The sequence below is a fragment of the Humulus lupulus genome, chromosome 6, assembly GCF_963169125.1.
Source record: "Humulus lupulus chromosome 6, drHumLupu1.1, whole genome shotgun sequence".
NCBI classification, from domain to species: domain Eukaryota; kingdom Viridiplantae; phylum Streptophyta; class Magnoliopsida; order Rosales; family Cannabaceae; genus Humulus; species Humulus lupulus.
In genome coordinates, this window is record NC_084798.1 from 69,780,906 (window position 1) to 69,796,186 (window position 15,281).

Consider the following 15,281-nt stretch of genomic DNA (forward strand, 5'->3'; position numbering starts at 1 on the left):
ATGCCTAGGACTTATGTAGATGGTTGTTGGGTTCATTTGGGACTTAAAATGATGTTTGGAAGCTTTTGTTTCAAGTTGGAAATGGTGGAGTCGAAGGGGGAAAATATCAGGGCAGGTTTGGCTGGTTGTAGCGCTGTAGCGCCCACAAGTGGGCGCTATAACGTTACTGAGGGTGGATTCTTGTCTGACTTGGGTGCTGGGCGCTAGGGGGTAGTGCTACAGCACTACCCTGTTTCCTCAGATTCCTGTTTTGGGCATTTTTAAGTATTTTTGGCTCGGGGTTTCAATTCCTAAGGCTCGGGGTCGAATATATTCACCGTTTGGGTACAATTCGGAGTCCCGGGAGTGAGGTTTAGGTCAAGACCCTTTTATTGTTGATTTTCATTCATGGAAGTTATAATTGGTTATGACTACGTAACCACTAAGGAATCAAAAGGTTGATCGTTCTCAAGGGTCGTTCTTTTACTATTTCTCGCTCAAACCGGAGGTCAGAAAACTGCACCCCATATGTGACATGCATGGTTGCTCATGAGGCATGTTGAGTGTTTAAATGTGGACATTGATTGCATATCAAATGCTTAGCAAATTTGCTTACTTGTGAATGGCACTGACTTATTAGTCAGAATCGGCAGTGGTGTCAGAGCTGACTATGAAGTTGTAACTTACTAATCAAGGTCGTATGTTATTGTCCTATAAGTCAGAAGCGGCATAAGCGTCATGAACGCAAAGCCGAAAAGATTAGATCTAATCGATATCAGCATTGATTGACTCATCATGAGCATTAATGCCAGACCAACCCCAAGTTCAAAAACTAAAAGTGCTTGCCTAGTTCCATGACTAGTCACTCAGATCCAGGGCCAGAAGGCCCAGGTGACTCCATCGTCATATGGCTAAGGGTACGGAACCCACACCAATGACTCCATGGTCACTCAATTGGTTTACATTAGTGACTCTCTCATCCGGTTTAAGCTGGTGACTCGGTCACTCATTTGTAAAGGGTGCGAAACCCACATTAATGACTTACAACTTCAGTCACTCATTTGTTTTGGGCTATAACCTCTGGATGATTATCATGATCATCTTTTGATATTATATAAATGCAGTGACGAGTTTTCTTGTTGGGCTTAGGCTCATGGGTGCTTGTAAAACGCCCTAGACTAGTACTTAATAAAAAATTCACATTTTCATTGGTTTATATAAGAAAGCCACTTATTGTAAAGGTTTCAGTGGGGTCTTGCTTAAAACATGCAAGTTGGGCCCAATAGTTTTAAAAGAAAATATCAGTTTTTATGCAAAGTTCTAAAACAACCAATAATTCAAGTCGCACTGATAAGTTTAAAATGTCTCTTAAAACATAACATTATTAAAAATGGCGTTTTTAATTGATCGTTTTTCGTCCATAGGACTCCCCCACGTCATACACACAACGACGATAGAACTCCCCACATCACCGCGTGCCATAGAGAAACCTATTTGCTACCTAGAAGGGAAAGTAAGGGGGGTGAGCTAAAAGCCCAGTAAGGAAGTACAAACAACAAGCAAATAAGATACAACAAATTACAAACACTATCATTCATCTTTATACCTCATAGCATCATCATAAACTTGGCATCAATATCATAAACATAAACATATTCACGTCAACATCATGCCACCATGATATCATAAACATCATAACAAAATCATAAACATCACCAAACATCATAACATAATCATAAACAATTCATTGTGAACATGGCCTGCTAACTTGTCCATGCCACCCTTTGAGGTAAACAAGAGTCTCTGGTCCTTGAATAACCTCGGCACATCCGCCCATGGAGTTACGTCTTCATATCGTTAGTAACTCGGGTTTCGTCTTCTTATCCTTAGCAACTCATTTTGATGTGTCATGTTCATCACGCTAACATCCATTCATATCATACAACGTTCATACAAGCCAACATATCATCACATTATTGCATTCATAATTCATAACATTTCATTCACAGAGCAGTCTTACCATTCATAATATAACAATCATAAATTCTAACTTCCTTACCTCAGGTCCAAGCTAAGTAAAACCACAACTTCTCAACGTAAAAGTTGCATAATAGACTACATGGTTGCATAATAGACATAATTTTGGACGTAAAAATTAATTTGCATGTAACATGCATACGTGGGAACGTTGCGTAAATGCGGCGTTTAAAACGATAATTTCATGCGTCTTACTTCTATTGTTTTAAAAAATAATAGACTAGTAGCATGTTTTGTTTACCATTCTTTATCTTCTTAAAATTACTAGGTTGATTAAATCTCCCAAGACATTCTTTTTATTTCATAAAAATAATTTTATTTAGCCATGAAAAATATATAAAAGACCCATTTATTATTTTTAAATTACAAAGAAAAGCAAAAGCTTGGAAATTATTTAAAAAAAGAAAAAGAAAAAGAAAATACCTATGATTATCATGTCTCCTTAGAAAATAACAAATTAATCCAAGTTAATAGAATTACATAATTTGATGTGAGAAAAATAATAATATTAATTGTGGGAAAAATATATTTTGCTTAATTTATTTTTAATACTTAATTTTATGTAACATAAATTCATACGTGAAAATTAAATAACTATTTAAAACTTTTTAAACTAAACTTTCAGCCATTATTTAAAAATCACAGGTGAATCAAATCCAACATTTTTCTTAATCCAATTAAATAAAATCATAACTTGTAAAATAACCACTCATATTATATTAAAAATATCACTTTTAAATTTTACTATAGTTTAGGTTATTAATTTATTTCAAAATATCAATCAAATTCTTTTTATTGAAACACACTTTACATTTTTTAACAAAAATTCCAGCAATCAAATTTATCATTAAAATCACCATCCTTATTTTTAAAAACTCATATTTTCTCAAAAATATATAAAAAAATCTGTAGGTAATTATTTGTGCAAAAACATCATTTTAAGTGTGAATTAAAACAACATTTTATTTTCACAAAGACCACATTTCATTAGAGCCATTCTTACAAATATTCATATACAACCTTACAAAACCTTATTCTATTTCTAATGAGTTCATATATGCAACCCAACAAAATAATAATACAACATGCATGAATAACATAACACAAATCTTCATATATGCCTTTATATTAAACCTATCATGTTCCTATTATTTTTCATGCATACCATAATTTACTTATTCATAATATTATATACATCCTATCAAAATTTCATGGATCCAATTATCAAGATTCCCAATTATTATTATACCCAAATTACATAGGTCCTAGAACATGGATCTAATATTGAAAATCACAAAACATGAAAGAACATATAGAGGGCATCCTTAGACATGCTTAGACCGAATTCTTCATATATAAATCATAAATTATCACTAATCATCATACATGGCAAATCCACACCAAAACCCCTTCATGCATTATCAAATGACACATCACCAACAAGATAACACCAAATAACCTATTATTCTACCCAAAACACAAATCCCCTTTCAACCATAGTCCCTCTAAAACATCACTCATCAAAAACCAATAACCACAAAATTGAGGGAGGGATTTCAATACCTCTCTTGATAGAAATCAGGAATCCAATCTAGAAGCACCTCCTTGCTCAAACCCTAGGGGTTGTATTTTTTTGAATATCAAGATGGAGAAGAAGATGAACACCAAAAGTTAGAGACAACCCAAATCAATATACTAGATTTACATAAGAAATCATAAAGCAAAACAAGAGCCTTACCCTAGCTTGAACCCTTCTTCTTCTCCTTCTTCCTTTCTTTGTTATTCTCCTTCTCTCTCTAGGTCACGCCCTCTCTCTCCTCTCTTCTCTCTATAATTCGGCAGCCCCAAGAGCATAATGCTCTTCCATTTTTCCCATTCCCTCTTTATCCTAATTTTCCCATAAAGACTCAAATAAAAGAAAAAGCTAACTTTCCTATTCTCTTCCATATTTTGTCTTAATTCATATTTATTTAATTATATCACAATAGGTGGAAAAATAAAAGATGATCACTTCCTTTCCCAAAATAACATTATCACCGTATTTTTAATTTATTTGAATAATAAAATGTATAGAAATAAATCTCTTCCTTTCCCACTCTAAGCCACATGTCCACCATGGTTTCCCCTTCCATTTATTTATTTATTTTAAATTAGTTCTAATAAACTCAATAAAAGGAAACTTCAAAGTGTGTAGAAAATTCTACACATGTGTACCATGCTACCATGCACTAACACACACTAAATCACTAGGATGTACCACTATCTACCATGCACCTTAGTGCATTCAACCAAATCTTACATAATCACATTTTTAAAATAAAATAAAAAAGGTCATTTAACAAATAATTTCACAAAAATTCTACAAACAATTCTAACAATTAAATAAAATAACAAACAATTAAATACAACAAACAACAACTAAATAAAATAAACAACATTTAAATAAAACAATTCACCACACTTAACACTTAAATAAAATAAAACACAAAAATTTAATAACTAAATTTTTTTTTTGGTGCACTACAATATACCCTCCTTAAAAGGAATTTCGTCCCGAAATTCTTTCTTACCAAATAAATCAGGGTATCTTTCTTTCATGTCTTCCTCCAACTCCCATGTTGCTTCCCGTTCCATACTATTCTTCCATGGGACCTTAACTAGTGGAATCCTTTTGGATCTCAATTCCTTGATTCCCTTTTCAATAATGCGCTCAGGTTGTTTATCATAACTCAGGTCCTGCTTCAGCTGTAGCGGCTCATAACCCAAAACATGAGAGGGGTCTGACACATACTTACGCAACATCGAGATATGAAAGACGTTATGCGTTTCAGCTAATACTGGGGGCAGTGCTAAATGGTACGCAACCTACCCTACTCTGTCCAAAATCTCAAATGGACCAATATATCTAGGGCTTAACTTCCCTTTCTTTCCAAAATGCATAACACCCTTCATTGGCGAGACCTTCGGGAAAACAAACTCGTCCACTGAAACCTCGATGTCCCTTCTCTTGAGGTCAGCGTAGCTCTTTTGCCTACTCTGCGCGGTAAGCATCCTTTGGCGAATCTTCTCAATCACCTCACTGGCTTCCCTAACTGCTTCAGGGCCAAAATCTGTTTCTCCCCAACTTCATCCCAGTGCAAAGGAGATCTACACTTACGCCCATAAAGCATCTCATAGGGAGCCATCCCAATAGTAGATTGATAACTGTTATTATACGAGAACTCCATTAGGGGTAAATATTGGTTCCAAGACTCTGAAAAGTCCAAAGCACAGCACCTCAACATGTCTTCTAAAATCTGAATGGTCCTTTCAGACTGGGCATCGGTCTGAGGATGAAACGCGGTGCTAAACTTTAGTCTTGATCCCATAGCTGTCTGTAGCCCTTTCCAATAGTTTGATGTGAAAACTGACCCACGATCAGAAATTATCGACTTTGGCACCCCATGAAGTCTCACTATCTCACTAACATACAAGTTAGTATATTGATCCGCCGAGTATGTGTTCTTGACTGGCAGAAAATGGGCAGACTTAGTGAGTCTATCTATTGTCACCCACACTGAGTCGTGCTTCTTGGTGGTTTTAGGCAACCCTACCACAAAATCCATTGTTATATCCTCCCATTTCCATTCAGGAATGTAGAGCACTTGTAGCAATCCTACTGGCCTCTGGTGTTCCGCTTTGACTTGCTGGCATGTTAAACATCTAGCAACAAACTTAGTAATGTCCCTCTTCATTCCATGCCACCAATATAATGCCTTAAGGTCTTGGTACATTTTCATGGACCCTGGGTGCAAGGAATAAGGCGTTGTGTGCGCTTCTTTCATAATACTTTCCTTAATTTCAGCATTGTCAGGCACGCAAATCCTATCTTTGTATCTCAGCAATCCACCATTAGACATTGTGAAATTGCTGTTGCCACCTTCTTGTACCAAAGCCTCTTGTTTCACTAAGGCTTCATCTAATTTCTGTTCTTCTCGAATTTGTTCTAATAGGGAGGATTGCAATGTGAGGTTCGCCAAACTTCCCGTCACAATTTCGATGCCGGCATTTATGATCTCTTTCTGAAGAAGCATCTCTGTTGTATGGAGTGCTGAGACACTCCCATGTCCTCGCCTGTTCAAAGCATCTGCAACCATGTTGGCCTTGCCTAGGTGGTATAGAATCTCACAATTGTAGTCCTTTACTAATTCCAACCACCTTCGCTGCCTCATGCTCAGTTCCTTTTGTGTGAAAAAGTATTTCAGACTTTTGTGGTCAATGTATATCTCACACTTGTCTCCGTACAGGTGATGTCTCCATATCTTTAGTGCGAACACTACTGCTGCCAATTCAAGGTCATGAGTGGGATACCGTTTCTCATAATCCTTGAGTTGTGTAGAAGCATCAGCTACCACCTTCCCATCTTGCATCAACACGCATCCCAATCCATTCTTTGATGCATCACAATACACCACAAATTTCCCGCCCTCAGTGGGAACACAAAGGATAGGCGTAGAAATCAACTTATCATTCATGGTCTGAAAACTCTCTTCATTTTTTTCTGTCCACGCAAACTTCTGATGTTTGCAGGTTAAGTTGGTCAACGGGGTGGTGATCTTCGAGAAACCCTCGACAAACTTCCTATAATAACCCGTCAACCCTTAGAAACTCCGAACTTCTGAGGCATTCTTTGGCTGGGGCTAGTCTCTAATGGCCTCGATCTTCGATGGGTCTACTGCTATCCCATTCTTAGACACTATGTGCCCTAAGAAAGTTACTTGTTCCAGCCAAAACTCGCATTAGAGAACTTGGCGTACAACTGATGTTCTCGTAATCTGTTCAAAGTCAACCTCATATGCTCCTCGTGCTCTTCCTTTGTCTTCGAGTAAATGAGGATATCATCTATGAACACTACTACAAACTTGTCCAAGAAATCCTTAAATACCATATTCATCATGCCCATAAATGTTGTTGGGGCATTGGTGAGTCCAAAAGACATTACTAAGAATTCATAGTGCCCATAGCGAGTTCTGAAAGCCATTTTCGGAATGTCCCCCTCTTTCACTTTCAACTGATGGTACCCAGATCGAAGATCAATGTTTGAGAACACTACTGCCCCTTGCAGTTGGTCAAAAAGGTCGTTTATCCTAGGCAAAGGATATTTATTCTTAATGGTGACCTTATTGAGTTCTCGGTAATCGATGCACATCCTCATACTCCCGTCCTTCTTTTTCTCAAATAGGACTGGTGCTCCCCATGGTGAATGGCTAGGTCTTATGAATCCCTTATCTAACAACTCCTGTAGCTGGTTTTTAAGTTCCTTCCACTCTGTCGGTGCCATTCAATAGGGTGCTTTAGATATTGGTGCAGTTTCAGGTGCAAGCTCGATTACAAACTCGATTTCTCTGTCCGGGGGTAGTCCTGGTAATTCCTCGAGAAACACCTCCGGGAACTCACAAACAATATGTACATTTTTTGGCCTTAGTTCTGACTCCTTGGAATTATCCACCACACTGGCAAGGAACACCAAACATCCATGTTGCATCATATTCTGTGCTTCAACTGCAGATATTATGGGTGTTCGAGAGCCTGCTACTTCGCCTCTAAAGGAAAAGACCTCTCCTTCCTTTGACCTAAACTCTACGGTCTTCTTTCGACAGTCTATCATAGCCCCATGTTTGGATAACCAATCCATGCCGAGTATGACATCATAGTCTGGTATACTCACTTCTATGAGATCTGCGGGGAACTCCCTGCCCCTTACCATCACAGGTGTTGATGGTAACCACTTATTTGACAACATCATATCTCTCGATGTCAACAATGTACTAAAGGTATGTTCAAACATCTTATAAGGCATATTCAGTCTATCAATCATATTCATGGAAACATAAGAATGAGTCGCTCCAGAATCAATTAAGACTCTACACATTGTACCAGATATAGGGAGCTGACCTGTAACTACTGTGTTGCTGTTGGCCGCTTCATTCTGGGTTAAGGAAAAAACTCTTGTTGGCACCATATTGTTATTGTTGTTCTGTCCCGCCTTCCATTGTGGGCAATTCTTTCTCAAGTGTCTTGCCTAGCCGTACTTGAAACATTTGTTGGTACCCGCCTGACACTCTCCTGGGTGTTTTTTCGAGCATTTAGGACAAATAGTATGCTCTACTCGGTTGCCTTGCTGGTTCCCACGATTTCGGTCATTGAAGCGATTATTGCGGTTGGTATGGTTCTGAGAGTTGTGAATGTTGTTATTCGTGGCCAGAGGTCTGGGTCTCTTATTAGCACCATTATTCTGCCATTCATTAGCCTTTCTCTTGTTGCTCTCATGGAAGCTCTTGTTGCAGTTGTTCTCTCTTCTAGCATCATTATCCTTCCATATCCGTTCTTCCAAATATTCAGCTTCAAGAGCTCTATCCAGTACCTCTGCATAACTGACCACTTCAACACTGGTCATCCTAACGTCCCTCGCGATCATTGGTTTGAGTCTCCTTAAAAACCTCTGGACTAGCAATGCATCAGTTGGCACCTCTTCAGGAGCAAATTTGGCCAATCGATCGAACTTTTGTGCATAGTTAGTGATCGAAAGATTCCCTTGTACCAGAGTTATAAATTTGCCAACCTTAGTTGCTAGCACAGCTGGACTGTAATACTTCTTATTGAATGCCTGGACAAACTCCACCCAGGTCATGGTATTCGGATCACAGGTCTGTTTAGTCACGTCCCACAAAATTCGTGCATCCATCTTAAGTAAATAAACTACACAGGAAGCCCTTTGGCAGTTGTGGATGCCAAAACTCCACCAAATAAAAACTCTTTAGTCCCTGGTTGGAACATAGGGATAAAGGTCACTTATTCATGCTATTGGGCTCGAGCCTGTAGGCCTTGTTGAATACAAGAGATCATCTCCTGAGAAAAAACACATTATGAACCACAAGGTTTGGCCCTACTAAGCTAAGGGGCCACAATGAATACTGCAAGAGGATAGGTGCACAGGCCCTCACATAGTGAGGTCCGACGTGCACGCGCAGGGCTGACATGCTCACGGGTCAAGATGCACTCATACGCGTAAACGCTGCCAAAGACGCCCGGGACATACACCCGTGGATGCTCAATATTCCACGCTTATAAAAGACCCAAAGAACGGACTTAGACCCCTATACGCCTAAACTCTCATTGGGTCCTAGGGCCATTAGGCATGCACCCCCTAGCGAGGCCATCAGGCACGCGCCACCAGCGAGGCCCTCATGCGCGCGCCCCCAGCGAGGCCCTCTTGCGCGCGCGCCCCCTAGCGAGGCCATCAGGCACGCGCCACCAGCGAGGCCCTCATGCGCACGCCCACAGCGAGGCCATCAGCCGCGCGCCCCCAGCGAGGCCCTCATGCGCGCGCGCCCCCTAGCGAGGCCATCCGACACGCGCCACCAGCGAGGCCCTCCATGCGCACGTCCCCAGCGAGGCCCTCATGCGCGTGCACCCCCAGCGAGGCCCGTAGGCCACCATCTTCTCGGGAGGTCATTGCACCATCACGTCACTAGTCTGGATCCATGCCGCAAGGAGAAAAGTATAGCTAGGCCCTTCGCCACTAGGAGCCTTGCAATGCACGGCCAGCGCATGGGTCATTACCACCTCGCATCTATGCCTTGCAAATGAAGGTCACATGGCATTGATCTCATGAGGTACGGAGTCCACTGACGAACTGAAAGGAGTTAGAGTACGGACATAGTACCCACGTCAGATAAGTAGTGGAGGTACGAACAAAGTACCATCTGTTGTCCTCACCAGCCACTCCTCTGACACCCGTACCAGGCAGGTAGTGGAGGCATGACCAGGTACAGGAGGTGAGGTGCTCCCATGATCTCTGACCTTGTACCAGAGCCGCACCACTACCCCTGGAACCACTCTCCTGTTAGTGTACTTGTGTACCATCTGGTCCCCTGGACCACCATGTACCCAGGGCCATTAGAGCCTACTATAAAATGAACCCCACTTCCACAGAGAAGGGGTTTGGAAAATTCATTGTATGCAGAGGCTATTGAGAAATATACCAAGGCTTGCTCCATTGTTGATCTGTGTTTACTTTTCCTTAAAGTTTATTCTTAGTTATTATATAAACATCACCTGACTTACCTTTGAGTTTTCCAATCTAATTTCGTTGATGAGATTTCACCGTCAACAACGGTCATCTAACTCCATATGATCAAAAATAGCCTCAACCGACCTTAACCAATCTTTTGCCACCATTAGGTCAGCTTTCCCCTCAAAAGCTGGCGGGGCTTGTTTCCTGAAGCGTTCATACTGGTTCGAACCCATAGGTTACTAGTAGTGGTGCAGGTGGTGGTACTGGCGGCTGAGGTTGCGCCACTGGTACTTGAGGTATTTGGTGCATTTGGGATGTTTGCGATGCTTGTCTAGCTTGTGCTAATTCCTCATCTCTCAGTCTCAACTGTTCTCTTAACCTTGCTACCTCTGCGGCCAGGTCCACAGATGGTGCTGCTGGACCTGCAGGTTGAACAGATGGCTTTTCAACGTCAGGGGTGGCCGCATTTTCAGACCTTGTGGATGCACCCTTTCCTCTACCTCTGCCTCTTCCTCTTCCCTTTCCTCCTCTTCCTTTGGTCAACATGATGAAGTTCTAAGGCAATCAAAGGAAAATCATAAGGAAGGAACATTGCATATTGGTTTGATAGATATTTGCAAAAATCATATATTCAAACCACATCATTTAGAATTTGCAACAAAATTTCCATAGCATTCAAAATGTTTAAATTATTCCAAAATTAAACAATCCCAAAAAGTTTTTAATTAACCAAAACATAAATCCCTTAAGGTCTTAGAAAATTATTATTATTCCATCTTATTTATTAGCACCCCATGCGACGATTACGTAATGGACTCTAGTCCTCAACAGTGGACTCATCCCTGAATTATAATAAAAAATGTTCTCCGGGATGTGGAAATAGCCAGGAGCACTCGCCATAATCTCCATCCTTGCAGTCAGACGCGGTATGGCTCGTAATACTTCATCAACTGCCAATTCTCCTTCCACATCTTGCATCGTCTCCAAACACTCTTCCATTTCTCCATCATCCGTCTTTACTAACACCAGTTCTAGACATCTAAAATTGTAATTTACCAGAAAATCTCGAATCACAAACTCCATGGTGCTAAACTCCAAGTCTTCTGGCACAACATCATTCCATGATCGATTCAACTGATGGAGAGCCTTCGAGTACATTGACAATGCTTCTCTCATCACCTAGAATTGCTCTATGGGACATAGCAAGGCTCCTATTTTATTCATCATCCCTTGGATGCGATCACAAACCTCCTTTGTCGTTTTCAAGACCGCTATCTGCCAATCGTAGGGGTCCTCGTCAAGCTGGACTTTAGGAATCGCGCGGATCTCCTTAAGCAATTGTTTCTTAGTCGTTTTCAATACATGAGGCGTTTTACTACTGCAGTTACGAAACTATACAAAATTAAGTAAAACAGAAACAAGTAATAGCACATAAACAAATACTTACGACGCAGTGAGGTGAGATTTTCCCGTCTTTAGCATGTATGGGGAGGGTCTTTGGAAATATGGACGACCGTCTCTGATTCCATTTGTAAAACGCCCTAGACTAGTACTTAATAAAACATTCACATTTTCATTGGTTTATAAAAGAAAGCCACTTATTATAAAGGTTTCAGTGGGGTCTTGCTTAAAACATGCAAGTTGGGCCCAATAGTTTTAAAAGAAAATATCAGTTTTTATGCAAAGTTCTAAAACAACCAATAATTCAAGTCCCACTGATAAGTTTAAAAAGTCTCTTAAAACATAACATTATTAAAAATGGTGTTTTTAATTGATCGTTTTTCGTCCATAGGATGCCCCCATGCCATACACACCACAACGATAGAACTCCCCACTTCACCGCGTGCCATAGAGAAACCTATTTGCTACTTGGAAGGGAAAGTAAGATGGGTGAGCTAAAAGCCCAGTAAGGAAGTACAAACAACAAGCAAGTAAGATACAACAAATTACAAACACTATCATTCATCTTTATACATCATAGTATCATCATAAACTTGGCATCAATATCATAAACATAAACACATTTACATCAACATAATGCCACCATCATATCATAAACATCATAACAAAATCATAAACATCACCAAACATCATAACACAATCATAAATAATTCCTTGTGAACATAGCCCGCTAACTTGTCCATGCCACCCTTTGAGGTAAACAAGAGTCTCTGGTCCTTGAATAACCTCGGCGCATCCGCCCATGGAGTTACGTCTTCATATCGTTAGTAACTCGGGTTTCGTCTTCTTATCCTTAGCAACTCATTTTGATGTGTCATGTTCATCACGCTAACATCCATTCATATCATACAACGTTCATACAAGCCAACATATCATCACATTATGACATTCATAATTCATAACATTTCATTCACAGAACAGTCTTACCATTCATAATATAACAATCATAAATTCTAACTTCCTTACCTCAGGTCCAAGCTAAGTAAAACCACAACTTCTCAACGAGCCTATACCATAATCAAAACGACACTCCTTAGCTTCACATAATTACTATTTTTCCCTCTCATATAGCTCATGTGTGCATGGGCCATGCACACATGGTAGGAGTTACACACAACATACAAATATCCTTAATTACACATAAGGTCATAAAAGAATAATGCTCATTCTACCTATATTGCATGCATTATCTTTCTATAAAAACTACATGGTTGCATAATAGACATAATTTTGGACGTAAAAGTTAATTTGCATGTAACATGCATATGTGGGAACATTGCGTAAATGTGGCGTTTAAAACGATAATTCCATGCGTCTTACTTCTATCGTTTTAAAAATAATAGACTTAGTAGCATGTTTTGTTTACCATTGTTTATCTTCTTAAAATTACTAGGTTCATTAAATCTCCCAAGACATTCTTTTTATTTCATAAAAACAATTTTATTTAGCCATTAAAAATATATCAAAGACCAATTTATTATTTTTAAATTACAAAGAAAAGCAAAGGCTTGGAAATTATTTATAAAAAAAAAAGAAAATACTTATGATTATCATGTCTCCTTAGAAAATAACAATTTAATTTAAGTTAATAGAATTACATAAGTTGATGTGAGAAAAATAATAATTTTAAGTGTGGGAAAAATATATTTTGCTTGAATTATTTTTAATACTTAATTTTATGTAACATAAATTCATATGTGAAAATTAAATAATTATTTAAAACTTTTTAAACTAAACTTTCAGCCATTATTTAAAAATCACAAGGGAATTAAATCCAAATTTTTTCTTAATCCAATTAAATAAAATCATAACTTGTAAAATAACTACTCATATTATATTAAAAATACCACTTTTAAATTTTACCATAGTTTAGGTTCTCAATTTATTTCAAAATATCAATCAAATTCCTTTTATTGAAACACACTTTACATTTTTAACAAAAATTCCAGCAATCAAATTTATCATTAAAATCACAATCCTTATTTTTAAAATCTCATATTTTCTCAAAAATATAAAAAAAAATCTGTAGGTAATTATTTGTGCAAAAACATCATTTTAAGTGTGAATTAAAACACCATTTTATTTTAACAAACACCACATATCATTAGAGCCATTCTTATGCATACATATCCTTATTTCATCAATCTTTTCATCATTTAATCACAAAATCAGCAAGCATAAATCACTATGAATTTTATCTTTGACCTCATGCCTAATAAAATTCATACAAGATCATTCATGTTTCATAAACACAATAAATCACAAATCCTAACATGCTCTTATAATACAAATAATTCAAAGAACATAACTAACACATATTCATATACAACCTTACAAAATCTTATTCTATTTCTAATGAGTTCATACATGCAACCCAACAAAATTATAATACAACATGCATGAATAACATAACACAAATCTTCATATATGCCTTTATATTAAACCTATCATGTTCCTATTATTTTTCATGCATGCCATAATTAACTTATTCATAATATCATATACATCCTATCAAAATTTCATGGATCCAATTATCAGGATTCCCAATTATTATCATACCCAAATTACATAGGTCATAGAACATGGATCTAACATTAAAAATCACAAAACATGAAACAAAATATAGAGGGGATTCTTAGACATGCTTAGGCCGAAATCTTCATGTATAAAATCATAAATTATCACTAATCATCATACATGGAAAATCCACACCAAACCCCCTTCATGCATTATCAAATAAACACATCACGAGCAAGATAACAAGAACACTAAATAGCCTATTATTCTACCCAAAACAAAAATTCCCTTTCAACCATAGTCCCTCTAAAATATCACTCATCAAAAACCAATAACCACAAAATTGAGGGAGGAATTTCAATACCTCTCTTGATAGAAATCAAGAATCTAATCTAGAAGCACCTCCTTGCTCAAACCCTAGGGGTTGTATTTTTTTGAATATCAAGATGGAGAAGAAGATGAACACCAAAAGTTAGAGACAACCCAAATCAATATACTAGATTTAACATAAGAAATCATAAATCAAAACAAGAGCCTTACCCTAGCTTGAACCCTTCTTCTTCTCCTTCTTCATTTCTTTCTTCTTCTCCTTCTCTCTCTAGGTCACACCCTCTCTCTCTCTCTCTTCTCTCAATAATTCGGCAGCCCCAAGAGCATAATGCTCTTCCATTTTTCCCATTCCCTATTTATCCTAATTTTCCCATAAAGACTCTAATAAAAGAAAAAGGTAACTTTCCTATTCTGTTCCATATTTTGTCTTAATTCATATTTATTTAATTATATCACAATACGTGGAAAAATAAAAGATGATCACTTCCTTTCCCAAAATAACATTATCACCTTTTTTTTTTTTAATTTATTTGAATAATAAAATGTATAGAAATAAACCTCTTCCTTACCCACTCTAAGCCACACGTCCACCATGGTTTCCCCTTCCATTTATTTATTTTAAATTAGTTCTAATAAACTCAATAAAAGGCAACTTCAAAGTGTGTAAAAAATTCTACGCATGTGTACCATGCTACCATGCACTAGCACACACTAAATTACTAGGGTGCACCACTATCTACCATGGAAATAAAATTTCATATAATCACATTTTGAAAATAAAATAAAAAAATATCATTTAACAAATAATTTCACAAAAAATCTACAAACAATTCTAACAATCAAATAGAAAAACACAAACAATTAAATACAACAAACAACAACTAAATAAAATAAACAACAT

At 37.8% G+C, this 15,281-nt stretch overlaps 2 long non-coding RNA genes across 3 annotated transcripts; both read right to left on the minus strand.

The window, feature by feature from the left end:
• Window positions 1-1,196: 1,196 nt before the first annotated feature.
• Window positions 1,197-4,551, minus strand: LOC133782257 (uncharacterized). The gene is made up of 3 exons (XR_009870413.1): window positions 3,755-4,551; window positions 3,580-3,632; window positions 1,197-1,480 (listed from the first exon to the last, which is right to left on the minus strand). It is a non-coding gene; the product is annotated as an uncharacterized LOC133782257 (long non-coding RNA).
• A 7,101-nt stretch (window positions 4,552-11,652) lies between these two features.
• On the minus strand, window positions 11,653-14,927 carry LOC133782256 (uncharacterized). Of its 2 annotated transcripts, XR_009870412.1 has the most exons (3): window positions 14,591-14,927; window positions 14,415-14,467; window positions 11,653-12,540 (listed from the first exon to the last, which is right to left on the minus strand). It is a non-coding gene; the product is annotated as an uncharacterized LOC133782256 (long non-coding RNA). The 2 variants fall into 2 exon arrangements; XR_009870411.1 differs by having other exon boundaries at window positions 14,415-14,927.
• Between the last annotated feature and the right edge of the window lie 354 nt (window positions 14,928-15,281).